We start from the raw sequence: 18,313 nt of genomic DNA on the forward strand, positions 1-18,313 counted from the left end.
AATCCTGTGGGGGATAGAAATTGGGAGAAGGGAAGATCACACATTACAAAGCGAACAGTAGCTCACAATAGTTTACCACAGGTGAAGAAAGAAGCCCAAGGGGGTTGAAAGGTGGTGAAAGGCCTCAGGTGCTCTCACTATAAGGGAGTGGAACACATAATATTACAGTGCCGATGGTTTAAGAAGGGCACAGGTAAAAACTTGTTATCACTGCAGTAAGCTGGCACACACCGTGCTGGGCGTTAAAGGAAGACACTTTGGGGAAAGATGCGGTAGAAGAGGCTAAGCCAGTGGCATTAGTGAAACTGGTAAAGGAGACCCCAAGTGCAGCCGAGGAGCTGCAGGACATTGCACAGCCTAGGCAAGGGCTGGGTATGGAGGCAGTGCCTGATCTCTCTAAAGAATTCAGCTCTGTAGATGAAGTTTACTCAGAAAGAACAGGGGGAGAAGGACAAGAAATTATAATTTTGTGAGATAAGGGATCTGCTCACTCTGTATTAGTTGAGAAGTGAGGCGCCGGAAAAGCACAACAGATCAGGCAGCGTCCGAACAGCAGGACAATCGAATATCAGGCAGAAACACATCATCCGGAATGTGGTGGGGGAACAAGGGGGCTGGAAGATATATACGAGAGTAGTGGCTAAGCTGGTGGGAGGGTCACTGGGAAGGCAATAAGAAGATGTAGGTAGGAGTGATAGTGATATGTCGGAGGGGAGGGTGGAGTCGATAGGTGGAAAGGAAGATGGCCTGTTAGGACAGTTCAAGAGGGCGGTGCTAGGTTGACTGGTTGGATCTGGGAGAGGTTGGCGGAGGGGAGATTTGGAATTTGGTGAAGTCAACGTTGATGTTGTACAGTTTGAGGGTTCCAGCTGTCCTACCACCGATAGGTGTCCTATCACTCCCCTCTCCGACATATCACCATCACACCCCACCTGCATCTACCAATCGCCTTTCAAGCTCCCTTTCACCCAGCTCCACCCCCACCCACCCATTTATTTCTCAACCTCCTTCCCCATCCCTTACGCCCCACTTTGCTGATGAAGGACGTATGCCTGAAACGTCAATGCTCCTGCCCCTTGGATGCTGCCGACATGCTGTGCTTTTCCAGCCCCACACTTTTCAACTCTCATCTCCAGCATCTGCCGCCCTCACTTTCTCTCTCCCTCTAATAGTACGAGATGAAAGTTTTTTTCACTCTTTCTGACATGTTAATCAAGAGCGTGATAACTTGTGAAATGGGGACAGAAGTTAAGCATTCCAGCAGGAAGGAATGCCAAATCAAGATTGGGGAAGTAACTGTGACAGTGAGTAACAGAGTGTCTGTTCTAGGAATGCAGTTTGTTCTTGGGAACGATTTAGCAGGAGGCGAGGTGTGAGAGGCAGACCTTGTGGTGGAGAAGCCAAAGGAAGATGAGGGAATTGGTGAGTTAAAAGAAAATTATCCAGGATTTTTTCCAGACTGTGTAGTAACAAGATCCCACTGTCATAAGTTACAGCAGGAAGGAAAAACGAACGAAAAAGACAAATGAGTTGATGCTCAGTGAACTCACACCCTGTTTGATGTAACGGTGCAGGAAAAACCTGAACAGGCAGAGGTGTTCCGTCCTGAAAGGCTAATGGACGTACAACAGAGATATATACACACACATACACATGCACACACACAGAAAATGAATCAGAATATATTGTTGAACGTTATTAACTTAAAGATAAAATCATAAAATTAAAATGGAGACCCCGATAGGTTACTTATTGAACAAGAATGATTAAGTTCCACACTGGCCTGACAATATTTTAATGTGTATATGTCAAACAAATTGTCGGAGATGGTTGTTGACAACGACAAATCTCTCGCGTTTTTTAGAATATTTAAAGACCAGAATATGAGACTATTTCATTGGAGTCTTACCTTACCGACTTTAAACTTACAAAATGTACATGCTGTGGCTCCTATAATGTGATAGCAGATGTGTTTTCGTGGATTGAAAGGAAAAAGTGTAGCTAAGTTTTGACTTATTCCAGTGTTGTATTGGTGTACAGAATTAATATGAATGATATAACTGAGATTAACACTTTGGTATTTCATAAAATTGGGATTAAGAGTTAGAGGAAAACAAATGTCGCCATCTTTTCATTCTGCTAGTTAATTTTATTTTCTGAAGCGGGGAGATGTTATGAAGACAAAAACATGTATGGACACTTTAAGGCAGATCAGGTTTTGCTGAATAGAAATTAAAGCCACAGATGCCAGCTGAAGGTCACATTGTTCCACATGTCAACATTAGCGCAGAAATGGATTCCTGAGTTTTGGTTGCTTTTTTGACAGCCATTCAAATGTAACCAAAGAGTTTAAATAACGCTCAGGATACCAGATGCCAACAGAATTTGAATATTATTGTGTGGACACCTGGACAGCAATCAAATTATGAGAATTAATATATCATGGGGAGTATATGAACCCAGCATGTTGAACACTGGAGGGAGAGCTGCTGCCATCCAACAGAAGAGCAACTGCTGTAGAGCAGGAGTGCTAACTGGCCATCTCAAACACTCTCTCTCAAAGACACATGTTCATGTCAAACCTACTTGCATTAAAAAAATGACCCAGGGAGATCAGCAGCTGAAAGAGTGAAGACAACGGGGAAGATAGAGACTGTAAGGTCTTGAGATTGTAATGTTTAATATGTGGGTTGTTGGAACAGCATATTTTTACAGAGTTCGAGTCACATAGCAAGTAGCTGAGAAAAGAGGGACTTGTATTTGTGAATGGTGTTCACTATTAAGGTTAAGAAACTAACTTGTTAATTTTTGTTTAAAAGGAGGTCTGTATCGCTCATATTTTAACAGATTACGAGGTGAGGTGAGCTTTTCTGGGTGTTTGGTTTTAATTAACAGAGGGGTTCGACTCCACCTTATTAATGTCCATCCACGCTCACCCCATTTCCCTGCAGTTGGCCCATTTCCTTCCAGTCCTTTCCTACCCAAATATTTATCCAAATGCATTTGAAATGTTGTTAATGTACTCCCCTCAACTACATCTGCGAGTAGCTCATCCACGTACCAGCCTCTGAGGAAAGAAGTGGCCCCTCAGGTTCCCTTTTATTCCTTTCCTTCTAACGTTAAACTGATCCTCTCTCGTCCTCGATTCTCTACACCTTGGAAAACGACTGAGAGCATTAACCCTATCCATACCCCTCGTGATTTTATACAGCTCTATAACAACTCCCCCAGTCTCCTACACGCTAAAGAAAATGTCCTATCTTGTCCAACCTCTCCCTATAACTCAGAACTTTGGGTCCTGGCAACATCCTTGTAAAGTTTTTCTGTACTCTTTCTAATTTAATAACATCCTCCCTTAAACAAAGTGAAAAAACCTGAACACAATACTCCAAGTGCGGCCTTACCAAAGCCCTGTATAACTGCAACATAAATTCCCATTTTCTATACTCAATATCCTGCCTGATAAAGGCCATTGTGCCAAATGCCTTCTTCACTGCCCTGTCTACCTGTGACTCGACTGTCAGGGAACCGTGCACCAGGGCACCAAGGTCTCTCTGCCCCCTGCACCCCTTAAGGCCCTCCCATTCACCATGAAACTCCTACCTTAATTTGAATTTCCAAAATGCAAGACCTCACGCTTCTATATTAAATTCCATTTCTTGGCCCATTTCCCCAACTGATTAAGGTCCTGCTGCAATTTCTGATAATATTCCTCACCGATCATGCTCCCACTTACTTTAGTGTCATCTGCAAACTTATTAATCATACCTTGTACATTCTCAACCAAATCATATATACCAAACAGCAATCGACCAAGTCTCCGGTCTGACAAGTATCCTTCCATGAAACCCTCTGCTTCCTACCATCAAGCCAACTGTGTATCCAATTGGACAGTTCCCACGCATTCTACGTGTTGGAACCTTCCTGAGCAGCCTGCCGTGTGGAAACTTATCAAATCTCATCAAAGGACTCTAAGAAATTTGGGGAGCATGATCTCCCACTCACAAGTCTATGCTGACTGCTCCGAATCAAACCCTGTGTAAGTAATGGGTGCAGTCAATGGCATGCTGTCCTTCATTGTATGATGATTCGAGTACATAAGTATTGCCATCTTTCAGCTGTTGTAGAACCTTGCTGAGAGAGCATTTGGGGCATTCTGTACAGATTTGATGTCCTTTGTAAGGAATGGTTCCCGTACCATAGACACAGATGATGGTAACATGAGGATAGAGTGAAGAAGCTGAGTGTTTAACCTGTAGAGTGTGACAGACGAAAAAATGGTGATGCTGAAACATGAGGAGTGGCAGGGGTCTCTTATTGCCAAAACAGAAATTCCATACTTTACCCAGGATTGATTGGTTTGATTTATTGCCACGAGTACCTCAGTACAGGGAAACACTTTATTTATGAGCAGTGGAGGCAGATCATAGTAAACATGGCCAGACAGATCATAGGGTGGAAATAGACTTGGACAGAGTAAGGCACACGGGTTACACTGATCAGGACGTGCACTAGACAAGATCAACATGAACCAGACCAGCATTACTTGATCTTAGAGAGTCCATTCATCAGTCTAACGTGACTGTCCTAATAGTTTATATGCCTTAATTAACTTTCCCCACCTTATTGTGCAGTCGGCGTGTGAACCCGTACTGAACGTCAGGTTGCTCACAATCCCCAACAGCAGCCACAACACCTTCCATATGAAGCAGGTAGCCATTCCCACCAGCTTCCACCCTACACAGAGAACACCAGGTTGTCATCTTGGAGATCGAAGGTGCCTTCACACAAGACATATGGCTTCCCTCCTCACCACTAGAAAACCACGTTAAAGTCCCACGTGTGTATCATGACAGACGGAGCTACGAGGAACAACGTGGAGCAGTCTGTCTATGCAACTTTGCTCCACTTGGTCATCATGTTAGAGCATCAGTTAGGAGACAGCGAGGACTGTTGATGCTGGAGATTAGAGAAGACAGTGGTTTGCTGGAAAAGCACAGCAGGAGAATCGATGTTTCGAGCATAAGACATTCATCAGGAATCAGCATCAATGACCTCATTCTGTCCCTGTGTAAGTGCATTGATATGGGAATGGCCTCCTCCTGTTCCTGTATAAGTGACTCAAGGGACTGACTGGCTTCTTCCCCGTCCGATTGGACAGGGCCAAGGGCCTGATTGGTTACCCCTGGTTCCTGTATGACAGCTCGATGTGCTGACTAGTGTGATGATGCTGTAGCTTTTAGACGTTATTTTGTTATGGTTTCTTTTACGAGAGAGATTGAATGACCGTTACCAAGCTGGCTAGTTAGGACCACTTGAGTAACAGCTAGGGAGGCCTTAGGTTTATTTTAATGCAGATGGAATGGGTATGGTCAGCTCTCACAGATTAGGATTTCTGGGTTTTGATCTCTCAGTAACATCAGAAATTATTGGGGTCTCCACCGAGTTGAAAGCTAAAGTAAATGTCTCCTGGCTGCTACTCTGTATGAAAGTTCTCTTGGTGCTGTTTTTAAATTCTGAATTGGAGAAAAATTTGTGTCATTCAGTGTCTGAATATTCCTTTTTTGCCAAGGGTTGTGTTCATGTGATTTTCCAGTATTGGAACAGTTCATTAGTAATAGTCCCTAGATCTCTTATTCTGTTAACTTGTCCAATATAATTGCATTTTTCTAAATTCCTCTTTCTTTGGTTTTATTTTATCTATCGCGTTTAAGTAAATAGTGTTATCCTGCATACCGAGTTGTTTGACCAGTCACATTGCATCTGGAACAGACACTTTATATTTTCTTTAAAATAAGAAAATAGTAGAGTCTAGGCTACCACCTTCAAATATTATCGAGGGGCTCTGGTGTGGCCCATCACCCTAGAATCCTTCTCATCCTGAGTAATAGGCTGGAGGCACTGATGGGCTGTCCCTGTTCTTCCCCAATAGTGTCAATGGGCTGAACGATTTCCTCATATTCCTGTGAAACCAGTGTGTGGTGCGGAATGATCTCTTATTTTACTGTGGCAATGTGCAGTGTCAGACAGTCCTTTATATGAATGTTACGGACTCTTTAAAAGCACAAGCCTCAATGGAGTCCATGTCTTGCTGCACATGGACACAGACCAGTTCAGAAGCTGATGGGGACGTCAAATTATTCTGAACATTGTCTGATGTCCTCACATTTTGTTATTGGAAAGTTAGTGTGTGTTGTTTTTATGAATGTTTTGGTATTAAGTGTTGCCGTCAGGGAGACCAAAGGATTTTGTGAGCCATCGCTGGGTGATGTATGGGAGCTGTATTCACAGTGAATTTGGGTCTACAACATGACCAACAAATGGAGCACAAGTTGCAGAGAGGGGAAGCTCAGTAAAGAGAGATGAGGGGCCTCTTTCATACCCAGCCTGGATTTTCTAATTACATTTCTCAAATCACCTCAAAGTATGTGGGACAGTCTTGAAGGGCCGAATGATCTCCTCTGTTTCTGTGCACCAGGTTATAGAAGTAAGTAGCCTCTAAATGCTCCTGCCTAACAGGTTTAGGGGCCTGAATGGAGCACAGGAACACGGGATTGAGGGACAGGAGTGAGTCGTTAGACACTTTGAGCCTTCTCCACCAGGCACTAAGCTTGTGGCTGATCAGGTTGGGGTCTCAGCCCCACTTTCCTGTCTGCGTCACATTATCCATGACTCAGTTCTCTGTCAAATATTTCAGTAACGCAACTTTCAATCAATGTGAACATAGGGGCATGATAAACTTCCAGTGAAGAGGATTCGGATTTGAAAGGTACTTCCAGAATTTTTTGTCATCCCTCTTATAGAATCAGAATCATGCAGAATAGAAACAGACCCGTTAGTCCAATCTGTTCACTCCGATCAGCTATCAAATCTGATCCAGTCCCATTTACCAGCATTTGGCCAATATTTCTCCTCTTTCAGATACTTTTTAAATGTGCGATTGTAACTGCCTTCACCACTTCCTCTGACAGCACTTTATGTACACACACCACTCTCTGTGTGAAACATTTAACTTCAGGTCCCTTCTAAATCATTCGCCCTCTCCCCTCCAACCTACGCTCTCCTGTTCTGGACTCCCCTACCCTGGGGAGCGGAACATGACTGTTCACAATATCCATGCCCCTGATGATTTTATTAACCTCTGTAATGTCATCCTTCAGCCTCTGACACTCCAGGGGGAAACACCGCAAACTGATCAACCTCTCCCTAAAGCTCAAACCTCCAGTCCTGGGACATCCATGTAAATATTTTCTGCAGGAAACTGAGTTGTACGCAGTATTCTTAAAGTGGCCTCACCAACATCCTGTACAGATACAACATGCCACCACAACTCCTATACTCAATGTTCTGACTGATTAAGGCAAACCTGTAAAAGTGTTCTGCATCGCACTGTCTGCATTCGACTCCACTTTCAAGGAACAATGTACCTGCAGCCCTATGTCCATTTGTTTCACAACACTCACCAGGCCCTCACCATTAAGTGTATAACTTCTGCTCACAAGCCTCCAGTCTGAAAAATACCTCTCTTCCTTCAAGCCAACTGTGACTCGCTTCTTCTGTATCCCATGTGACCGAACCTTACTAATCTGCCTACCAATCAGAATGTTATGAACATCTTGCTGAGGACCATACTGACAATGTCTACCAAACTGCCTTCATCAATCTTCTTTGTCACCTCTTCATAAAACTCAATCAAATTAATGAGACATGATTTCCCATGCAGAAAGCCATGTTGAATAACCTGATCATCCCTTGCCTTCCCAAATGTATGTAAATGCTATCCCTCAGAATCCCCTCCAACAGCTCACCCACCACCGACATCTGGCTCACCTGTCCCTTTTCTCGTCCCACTCCTCCACTGCTCACAACAAATTTTAAATGCAACAAAGTCGGTGATATGGCCGATGATATCAGTCTCAGACTGGGTCAGGGTCAGTTTTAGGAACGAATCAGGCTGGTTTCTTTAATCTGCTAAAATCGCACGTTTCTGATCCAGAGCAACATTACTCTAACTATGATGGAATGCTGAATGGCAAACTGTTTGCAAATAAAGACTCGATATTTCACGTTCTAAAAACACTGACACACAGACACACACACACACACGCAAAATAAACAAAATCTCTGCAATTTCACATTGAAAGAACCTTGTCCAAATATTAGTGTAACTAATGACAAAAAGGAAAAATTGAGAGTTTGTCCAAAATGTTATTCTGCTTCTGAAGATAATTTACTCACACAGCCGCTAGCAATGGGATTTTATCCTGGGAGAGTTGGATTTGGCTGAATTCCCTTTGCATTAGGCAGTCAGGAGGTTCCAGGTTAGCACAGTGGCTCAGTAGTTCGTACTGTTCCATCACAGCATCAGGGACATGGGTTCAATTCCAGCCTCGGGCGACTATCTGCGTGGAGTTTGCATCTTCTCCCATGGTCTGCGTGAGCTTCTGATGGGTGCTCCTGTTTCCGCCCAAAGCTGTATAATTCAAGTGGATTGGTCAAATAGACCATGCTGTTCAGCGATTTCTACTTCAGGTGCAATAGTCAGTGGTAACTGTAAGGGCATGAGAAGGTTACTCTTTGGAGGGTTAGTATGGACTTGTTGGGCCGAAGGGCTTGTTTCCACACTGCAGGGAATTTACAAAAATAAGAATGGTAACGATGACAGTAGAGCTTTGTTTTAGCTCGTACACGTTACTGTGATGGGGAGTAATGAAGGAGAGAGAGTGCAATAGGCCGTTTCTTCTCGGGTAGATGACGTTTTCTCCCTCTCTGAGTTGAATCACACAATAATGTCATTCTCTCCCAAACTGGACCATGTGAGGTCTCCTTGTACATTGTCCAAACTATGTCTCCATCACATTCCCTGTTCCATGTCGGTGCATCATTGCTGCTGTCATACACAGAGCCATACCCTTAGCAGAAAATGGTCTCGGTCGATTTGAAGATATGTTTATATGGCCCTGTGTCATTACAAATAAAATGTTTAATGTATTCAGAATACATAGAACATGGAACATAGAACAGTCCAGCACAGAACAGCCCACCATGTTGTGCCGACCATTGATCCTCATGTAAGCACCCTCAGATTTCTGTGACCATATGCATATCCAGCAGTCTCTTAAATGTCCCCAATGACCTCGCTTCCACAACTGCTGCTGGCAACGCATTCCATACTCTCACAACTCTCTCTGTAAAGAACCAACCTCTGACATCCCCTCTATACTTTCCGCCAAACAGCTTAAAACTATGACCCCTCGTGTTAGCCATTTCTGCCCTGGGAAATAGTCTCTGGCTATCAACTCTATCTATGCGTCTCATAATCTTGAATACCTCAGTTAGGTCCCCTCTCCTCCTTTTCTCCAATGAAAAAATTCCGAGCTCAGTCAACCTCTCTTCATAAGATAAGCCCTCCAAACCAGGCAGCATCCTGGTAAACCTCATCTGAACCCTCTCCAAAGCATCCACATCTTTCCTATAATAGGGTGACCAGAAGTGGATGCAGTATTCTAAGTGCGTTCGAACCAAAGTTTTATAGAGGTGCAACAAGATCTCACGACTCTTAAACTCAATCCTCCTATTAATGAAACCAAAACACCACAAGCTTTCTAAACAACGCTGTCCACTTGGGTGGCCATTTTAAGGGATCTATGTACCTGCACACCAAGATCTCTCTGTTCCTCCACACTGCCAAGAATCCTATCCTTAATCCTGTACTCAGCTTTCAAATTCGACCTTCCAAAATGCATCACCTTGCATTTATCCAGGTTGAACTCCATCTGCCACATCTCAGCCCATCTCTGCATCCTGTCAATGACCCGTTGCAGCCTAGAACAGCCCTCTATACTGTCAAAGACACCTCAACTTTGATGGCATCTGCAAACTTGCTGACTCATTCTTCAATCCCCTCACGAATTCATTAAAAAAATTACAAAAAGTAGAGGCCCAAGGACAGAGCCCTGTGGAACAGCACTCACCACAGACTTCCAGGCAAATTATTTTCCTTCCACTATCACTCGCTGTCTTCTGCTTGTCAGCCAATTCTGTATCCAGACAGCTAACACAGATACCTGTGTTAAAATGAATGTTTTATTTTAGCAAATACAGAAATTGCTGGAAAAGCTCGGCAGGTCTGTCAGCATCCAGATGCCTTTTACATGCTGTATTTGTACCAGCCTCCACCACTTCCTCTGGCAGCTCATTCCATACACACACCACCCTCTGTGTGAAAAGGTGCCCATAGGCCTCTTCAAAATCTTTCCCCTCTCACTTTCCACCAATGTCCTCAAGTTTTGGACGCCCCCAGCCTGGGGAAAAACCTTGACTACAAACCCTATCCATGACCGTTCTGATTTTATAAACCTTTACTGCTGCGAAATGTGACTTTAATCAACACGAATGGCTGTACTTTCAATAATCCTGGGCCGAAATGCTGACATTCAACACCCACACCTGTTCTTTCTCCATCAAGTCACAATTCTAAACCAGTTTAATCAGTTTGTTCAGATATATTAGGAGACACTTCTGTGGGATTTACACCTAGACCTTTGTGCCCAGAGGTAGGGACACCAGCACCACTCGACAATACCCATAAAGCTGTAACATTATTCTTCTGTGTGTTTGTTCATCAGCCTGTTATGACATGCTGTGACATACCTCTGCAACAGGCAGGACATGAATCCACACCTTCTGGTCCAGTGCTAGGAACACCACCAAACAATTTCAGGAAATGGAATCAAACCCAGAGCCATGGCTCAGAGACAGGGACACTACCCACTACACTATTATACCCAGATTTTGGGTCATATTTTAAGGGGCCGGTGTGGATTTATTATAATCAGGTTACCATTACTGAACTACACAAAACATTTTGTTTTGTTAAACAAGTGCAAGATCGAAATTAACTATGAACATCTTTAATCGCTATTATCTGTAATCTGCAATATTTGGGAAAGAAATCCTGCAGACATACTCTGTCCAATGAAGGGTCTCAAATAGTTATTTATTACTGAACACCAGACACGGAGAAAGACCCTAATTTCTGGTCCCAAAACACCGATCAGTATAACCCAACTCTCACGTGTGTCTGCCCTCGGCCTAAAACCATGAAATTATACTAGGCCGCTGATTACTGTCCAGCCTCTCCTCCCCACTGACTGTTTCTGCAATCTGTCCCTCCTCCCTCTAACCACACAAGGCAACCCAAGCTCAGGGTCTTTGTGAAAATCAAGGCCGGAGTGTGCAGGCCTCCTGGAGAGGGAGAGGCATTTTAAAATTAAACGGGGAAGGTGAGGAGGTGGTAATATCACTCACTGGTCGAGGCGTGGCAGATGGATTTTTGTTTGGATTAATGCGAGGTATTGGATTTGGTTAATCAACAATAGAAGGACTTATACAATTAAATGTAGGCCTTTGGCAGTGTTGTAGAACAGAGACCTCGGCCATCAGGTATAATTCTTTAAAAGTTGCATCTCATATAAATAATGTGGTTAAGAAGGTGTTTAACACACTTGTCTTCAATTGTCAGACCTTTGAGTATCGGAATTGGGACGTCATGTTGTGGTTGTACAGGACATTGGTGAGACTTCTTCCGGAATACTGTGTCCAGTCTGGTCATCCCGCCCGCTCATTCCATAGGCACACCACCCTCTGGGTGAAACAGCTGCCCTTAGGTCACTTTTAAATGTTTCCCCCTCTTACCTTACAACTATGTCCTCTAGTTTTGGTCTCCACTACCCTTATAAAATACATTGACTATTCACTTTGATATCATTGACCTTGATATTATTAAGCTGGAAAGAGTTCAGAAGAGTTTAACCTGGATGTTGCTGGAAATGGAGGGATTGAGCTATAAGGAGACTCTGAATAGGCTGGGACATTTTTCACTGGAGAGTATGAGATGGAGGGGCAACTTTGCCGAGGTTTATAAAAGGATAAGGGGTACAGATAAGCTGAAGGGCTGAGGTTTGTTCCCTAAAGTTGGGGATTCAAAACTGAGGGATATTTTAAGGTGCGAGGAAAAAAGATTTACAAAAGTCAGGAAAGTTAATTATTTTAGACAGAAGCTTGCTTGTGTGTAGAATGTACTTGCGGAGGAAGTGGTGAAAACAGGGACAGTAATAACGTTTAAAGACATTTAGATCAGTCCATGGATAAGACATCAGTTTGGATGGTGCTGTGAGCAGCTGCCCTCTCCCTCCCCGTCTCTGAATGAATCCCTGTTGGTTTTCACCCTCTGCCAATGCCTTTGCCGTGGCGTATGGAGGCCAGCAGAGGGTGGCATTGCATCACTTTCAGCACCATAGAGGTTGCTAGCCCTGCCCCACACAGAGACACACAGATGCACACACAGCAATTGTTAGGACACAGCATAGATCTCATCTGGTAATTTAAGCTAAACATAAATAAATGCTCAATTCGCCTCATAAACTGTTAAAATATGAGTGACAGAGAACTCCCAAATTCCACTGTTTAAATAAAAACAACAATGTAGTTTTTAACACTGAAAGTGAACTGAAAGACCCTCTATCTCTTAACTGCTTATAACCCGTCTCCAGCTCTACAGCAATATACTGTTTCTGGGTCTGCCATCCTCTCATATCACAGGTACTTGTAAGCTCTCAGTTCAGAGCAGCATTCACTCTCTCTTAAAGGTACAGTACACACTTTCACCTTCATCCCATTATACCCTGGTGAATATCGATAAGGGGAACCTATCCGGATTTCTCTTGCTCTGTTGTTTGTTAATATTTCATCTACTCTGTCTCGTATATGTCAGGATTCTTGTTGCTCCATTGACAGTATGTCAGTATTCGACTCTGTCCGTGGGAATATATCAGTATTTCACTTGCTCACACTCCTGTGTGTGGGCCAGGATTTCAGTTGTTTCATGGGGACTGTGACACTGTGACAATCTTAATGTTTGTAAATGGTACCAAACCTGCAAGAATTGTAAAGTCTATGCAGGACAGTGTGGAACTCTAACAGGACAGTGACACGCTGGTAGACGGGGATCAATGCAGAGCAGTGTGAGGTGATGCACTTTGGTATGAAAGATAAAGAAAGACAGTTTAACACAGGCTTTGCCATTATAAAGGGGCTGCAGGAACAGAGAGCGCTGCGTGTATATGAGCAGAGTATTGAAGATGTCAGGACAAGCGGGGAGAGCAGTAACTCTCACGGATTAGTTTCAGTATCTGAGGTGTTTACAGGCGGAGGTGTAGGAGGAAGTCTCCGTGCTCCTTTCCTGGGAGGTGGTGGTGACGATGTGCTGTGAGCCCACCCTCCTGCCCCCCGAGACCGTGGGGATTCCATTTGTACCAGCTCGACACGGAAGGGAGATGGCATCAGGGCCACAGCTTCTAAGTTGTGCCGGGGGGAAAGGGAGCTGCCAGTGGGTTTAAAGTGAGAATTGCCCTTCACTGAACATTGTTCCTTACTCGGTCGGTGGGACGTGGATGTGTCAGAATCCCCACACGAGGCTTCCAGGTCGTACCAGAGTGCTCCCCACATGGTGGGGGAAAGGGGGTGAGGGAATGGATATTGGGCACTCCACCACCCGGCTTGGCCCTTTCTGTCCTATTCCAGTCTGTTTCTCCTGGAATGGGAAGAAAGGAGGGAGTGAGGATGGGAGTGGGTGGCCCTGTTGTCAGTTCAGGTGTACATGGGGGACATGGGGAGAGGTTCGGATGGAGTCAGTCCACAGTGTTGTATCCATGGAATGTTATTTGTGTGAGGGGTAAAGTGGAGGGAGGGAGTGAGAGAGCGGGAGAGAAAGAGGGAGAGAGAGGGAGAGAGCGAGCGGAAGAGGGGGGAGAGAGAGAGAGAGTGCGGTGGTGGGGTGGGGGGGGGGTGGGTAGAGGGAAGGTGCCATAACAGATATACAGTGAGCGTGAAGGAGCAGAGAGAATATGGCGACCCTTATCCTGACAGATCGGAGAAGGTTATTGATGCTTGTCCTGTATTGCTGGACATTTCTTCAGACTGCAGATACTGCACTGGGTGGTGAGCTCAGACCATGCTCGGTGGGTCTGGTGGTGTGGCCCATTCTGGGAAGAGAATGGTTCCCCTCTGTACTAGCCCATCCACCATGACCTCCGTGCCCCGGTCGACAAACCGTGGTGTAATTGCCCCTTACCTGTCATGCTCTGGGTAAACTGTGTAGGGCAGCTTCAAGCTGAGAAAGGTCAACCGTGTGCCCATTGGTCTTTTAAAGATGTCACCAGTGCCAGGGATCACAGAATATCCAGGTGTATCCGGGCGATGATGGGTGGGAGAATCGGGCTGATATTGAATGAGAGGAACACCATGGGGTGGGGTGGGTAGTTAATGAGGTGATTCTGATAAGATAGCACCAGGAAATTAGCACAGCCTCGTGCGGATGATCCCTGTCACACTCAATGCACTGAGAGAAATTGTCAGAATAAGTATTGGACTCTGTTGAATACAATCCCATTTACAAAGCTATAGAACAAATGTTCATCCAAAACTCTCCATCATCTGACCACACACCAGTATCCCTTTTTCCCAACTTTCCTGGGAAGACTGGTTCATGTTACAGGATACTATCGAAGTGTCTATATTTCAGCATTCTGAAAACTGGGAACACATCCTTCCATGACACCGTATCTCAGTCTCCCCCTCTCTGTCTATATCCCAAACCTCTCCCGTGTGGTGATATTTAAACTGATACCCCCACCATCTCTCTCTGGCAGTGATCTTCACACCCACAGCACTCCCTTATCATGGCACAATGGAGATATGGAGCTATAAATGGATGGGAGCTGAACACCGTGTCATTTCCAGCATGGGCTGCAAGTTTCCCCACACTGGGCAGGGATCTAACACAGTGTTACTGAGCAGTGCACTGGGGTGGTGTACACAGTCCTACATGCTAGGAGGGTAACTGCTCCTGGGTTACAGATCAATGCACTGGGGTGTTGTACACTGTCCTACATGCTGGGAGGGTAACTGCTCCTGGGTTACAGATCAATGCACTGGGGTGGGGTACACAGTCCTACACGTTGGGAGGGTAACTGCTCCTGGGTTACAGATCAATGCACTGGGGTGGTGTGCACAGTCCTACATGCTGGGAGGGTAACTGCTCCTGGGTTACAGATTAATTCACGGGTGATCACTGCACAGGTCTCTGTGCTGGTCCGACTGTCTGACTGAGGTTTAAGATTATGCAATGATGTGGTTAGTGCAGCTCCCCGTGCTGGACAGGTATGTAGCCTGTGCACAGTACATCATGTTGGTGGGGTGGTTCGGGGAGAAAGGAGATGGACAGGTCAAGGGGTTACCTGATATTCTATAACTGACATTTCCCGGAACGTTCTATCCCCGACATTCTATAACTGACATTCTCCGGAACTTTCTGTCCCTGACATTCTATAACTGACATTCTCCGGAACTTTCTGTCCCTGACATTCTATAACTGACATTCCCCGGAACGTTCTGTCCCTGACATTCTATAACTGCCATTCCCCGAACGTTCTGTCCCTGACATTCTATAACTGACATTCCCCGGAACGTTCTGTCCCTGACATTCTATAACTGACATTCCCCGGAACATTCTGTCCCTGACGTTGTTTGTTTGTGAACGGCCGGACGTCAGTGAATTGAACAAACGATAAGATCCCGAGGGAAGAGATCCCGTTCCAGGGAGAAGGAGACACTGTTCCGAAGGCCCCTCAGGCAGTTAAAGGGGTGAATATGTTTTCCCTGCATTTACATTTCTCCACGACACAGGATCGACCACAATTTAGACCAAAATACAGGAAATTCCCAACTCCGTTTGTCTTCAGGAAACTGGGACAGAATCCTTCAGGACAGCAACGTTTCCACGCTCCGTATTAGGAACTGGGAAGGAGTGACCTGTGTCTGCTCTCGAGTGATCAAGTGTGTGGGGATGTTCTAGAAACCATCTGTCCTCGGTGTGTTTGGGGAGGGAGGGTTTCTTGTGGTTTATGACACGTTTTTGTCAGTAATTCCGACCTTCCCATTTGTTATTCCAGCTCCAATTATTTTCGTAAATCCCTGAATACAGGGACACATTTGAAAATCTCACTGTGTCCCCGATCAAACGGGGTCCCTTTGCCTCCAGGCTGATGGATAATGGGTTTGTTTTCCTTCCTCACAGTTAACGTAGTGACCATCCACGTCCTGCTTTATAAAGATTGTGGATTGTCTCCATGTGTCAGACGTTACCTGGGGGCCATGGCAGCGGCGGATCTCCTGGTCATTATCCTCGACCTGATCCTGAGACACATTCCCATTGTTTATTGGGAACAGTTTTATTTCCTGGAGTACTCCGTCCCCGTGTGTAATATCCACGCCGTCCTGCTTTATGCAGCCACTGACTGCTCGGTCTGGTTCACCGTCACTTTCACCTTTGATCGGTTTGTGGCCATTTGTTGCCAGAAGCTGAAAAGTAAATATTGCAGTGAGAAAACGGCGGCTGTGGTTCTGGGAGCAGTGACTGTGCTGAGCTGTTTAAAGAACATTTCTGGTATTTTATGCTCACGGCTCGGTATTGGCTGGGGAACGCCCCTGGTTTTGTGATGTAACAGACGCTGTTCTATCCTCCAGTGTCTGGGTCACAATCGAGTCCCTCCACCACATTCTAACCCCGGGTGTCCCATTTCTCCTGATTCTGCTGCTCAATGTTCTCACCGTCAGACACATTTTAGTGACCAGCAGAGCCCGCAGGAGACTCCGCGCTCACACCAATGGGGACGCTCAGTCTGACACTGAAATGAGAAACCGAAAAAAATCCATCATTTTACTGTTTGTGATCTCGGCCAATTTCATCCTGTTATGGTCAACGTTAATGCTGTATTCTATATGGAACCGGATATCTTGGATTGTGGATACCCCTCTGTATCTCGATGCCTTTGTGCAGGAATTGGGCTTCATGCTGCAGCTCCTCAGTTGCTGCACAAACACCGCGATTTATGCCGTGACCCAGACTAAGTTCAGGCAGCAGCTGAAGAATGTGCTGAAATATCCCTTCACCCAAATCCATCCATCCATCAAATTCCCTCATTAATCACACCATCCGGGATTTTCTCATTTCAGTTCAGTGTTTCAGCGATGGAGCAGCCTGTCGCTATGGTAACAGACTGAGGGGAGTGCTGGTTTGTCCCTCCTTATCCCACAGGGGGGTTACAGGGAAACATTTCAATGTTTCTCACAACTCAGGGGCCAGTGAGAAAAGGCACCATCCCACTGACTGTATCCATCACTTCCATTTGTAACCAATAAAAATGCTGATTACAGCGTGCCGAGCAGCAGAGTGACCGATGTTGTTGTGTGTCTTTGTGTTGGAGAAGCTGAGCTGGAGAGAGACAGACTCAGCCCCAAGTCCTGGTCCTCAGGGAAGGGGAGGGCACCGCGCCCTGAGCTCAGGAGCTGGGGTTAACTCCCTCTGTTCCCCCCACTGGGCCTGGCCTCCCCATTACCTCTCCCCTACTCTTTCTCCTCAATTCTCTCTCTCTCTCTCTCTCTTCAGCACACACTCTCTTTTCCAAACCTTTCCCTCATCCCCCCCCTCTCTCCCTCACACACACCCGCCAACCCCGGTTTCTCCACCTGCCTCCACTTTCCCTCTCCCCCTCTCTCTCTCTCATGCCATCGCAGTCTCCCTCCCACAATTCCATCTCTACCCTATTTTCCCCACCCCCACACGCAGCCTCACCCTCAAACATCCCCAGTCTCTGGGTCAGATGGAGAGGGAAGGACCAGGGAGACAGAGTGTGTCAGAGAGAGGGAGGGAGGGACAGGAGGGAGAGCGATTCAGTCAGAGAGAAACGGAGGAAGGTTGGGGGGGAGAGAGAGAGAGAGAGACTGATTGAGGGGGGTCAAGAGTGAGAGATGGTGGAGGGAAAGTGAAGGAACGGGGGGAGAGAGAGGGGGCAAGGGAGAGATAGGGTGAGATAGGGGAGGGCGAGAGATGGGACGGAGGGAGGGGAGGGAATGTCAAGAGGGAGGGAGAGGCCGAAAGAGGGGATGGGAGAGAGAGGGAGCACGAGAGAGGGGGAGGAAAAGGGAGAGGGAGAGGGAGAGGGCGAGGGCGAGGGCGAGGGCGAGAGAGGGGAGGGTGGTAGGGGAGGGAGAGAGAGGGGGAGAGGTTGAGAGAGGGGAGGATGAGATAAGGAAGTGAGGGAGGGGAGGGCAAGAGAGAGGAGCACGAGAGGTAGGGAGAGTGAGAGAGGGAGGGGAGAGAGGGGGAGGGCGAGAGAGAGGGAGTGCGAGAGAGGGGGAGGGGGCGAGAGAGGAGGAGGGCGAGAGAGGAGGAGGGCGAGAGAGGAGGAGG

The 18,313-nt window shown here is 46.0% G+C and overlaps 1 long non-coding RNA gene across 1 annotated transcript; it reads right to left on the minus strand.

The window, feature by feature from the left end:
- Nucleotides 1-1,041: 1,041 nt before the first annotated feature.
- LOC132811719 (uncharacterized) lies at nucleotides 1,042-16,419 on the minus strand. Its single transcript, XR_009643370.1, has 3 exons — nucleotides 16,207-16,419; nucleotides 9,975-10,067; nucleotides 1,042-8,960 (listed from the first exon to the last, which is right to left on the minus strand). It is a non-coding gene; the product is annotated as an uncharacterized LOC132811719 (long non-coding RNA).
- Nucleotides 16,420-18,313: the final 1,894 nt, after the last annotated feature.

This window comes from Hemiscyllium ocellatum, unplaced genomic scaffold (assembly GCF_020745735.1).
Source record: "Hemiscyllium ocellatum isolate sHemOce1 unplaced genomic scaffold, sHemOce1.pat.X.cur. scaffold_2348_pat_ctg1, whole genome shotgun sequence".
In the NCBI taxonomy this organism is placed as follows: Eukaryota; Metazoa; Chordata; class Chondrichthyes; order Orectolobiformes; family Hemiscylliidae; genus Hemiscyllium; species Hemiscyllium ocellatum.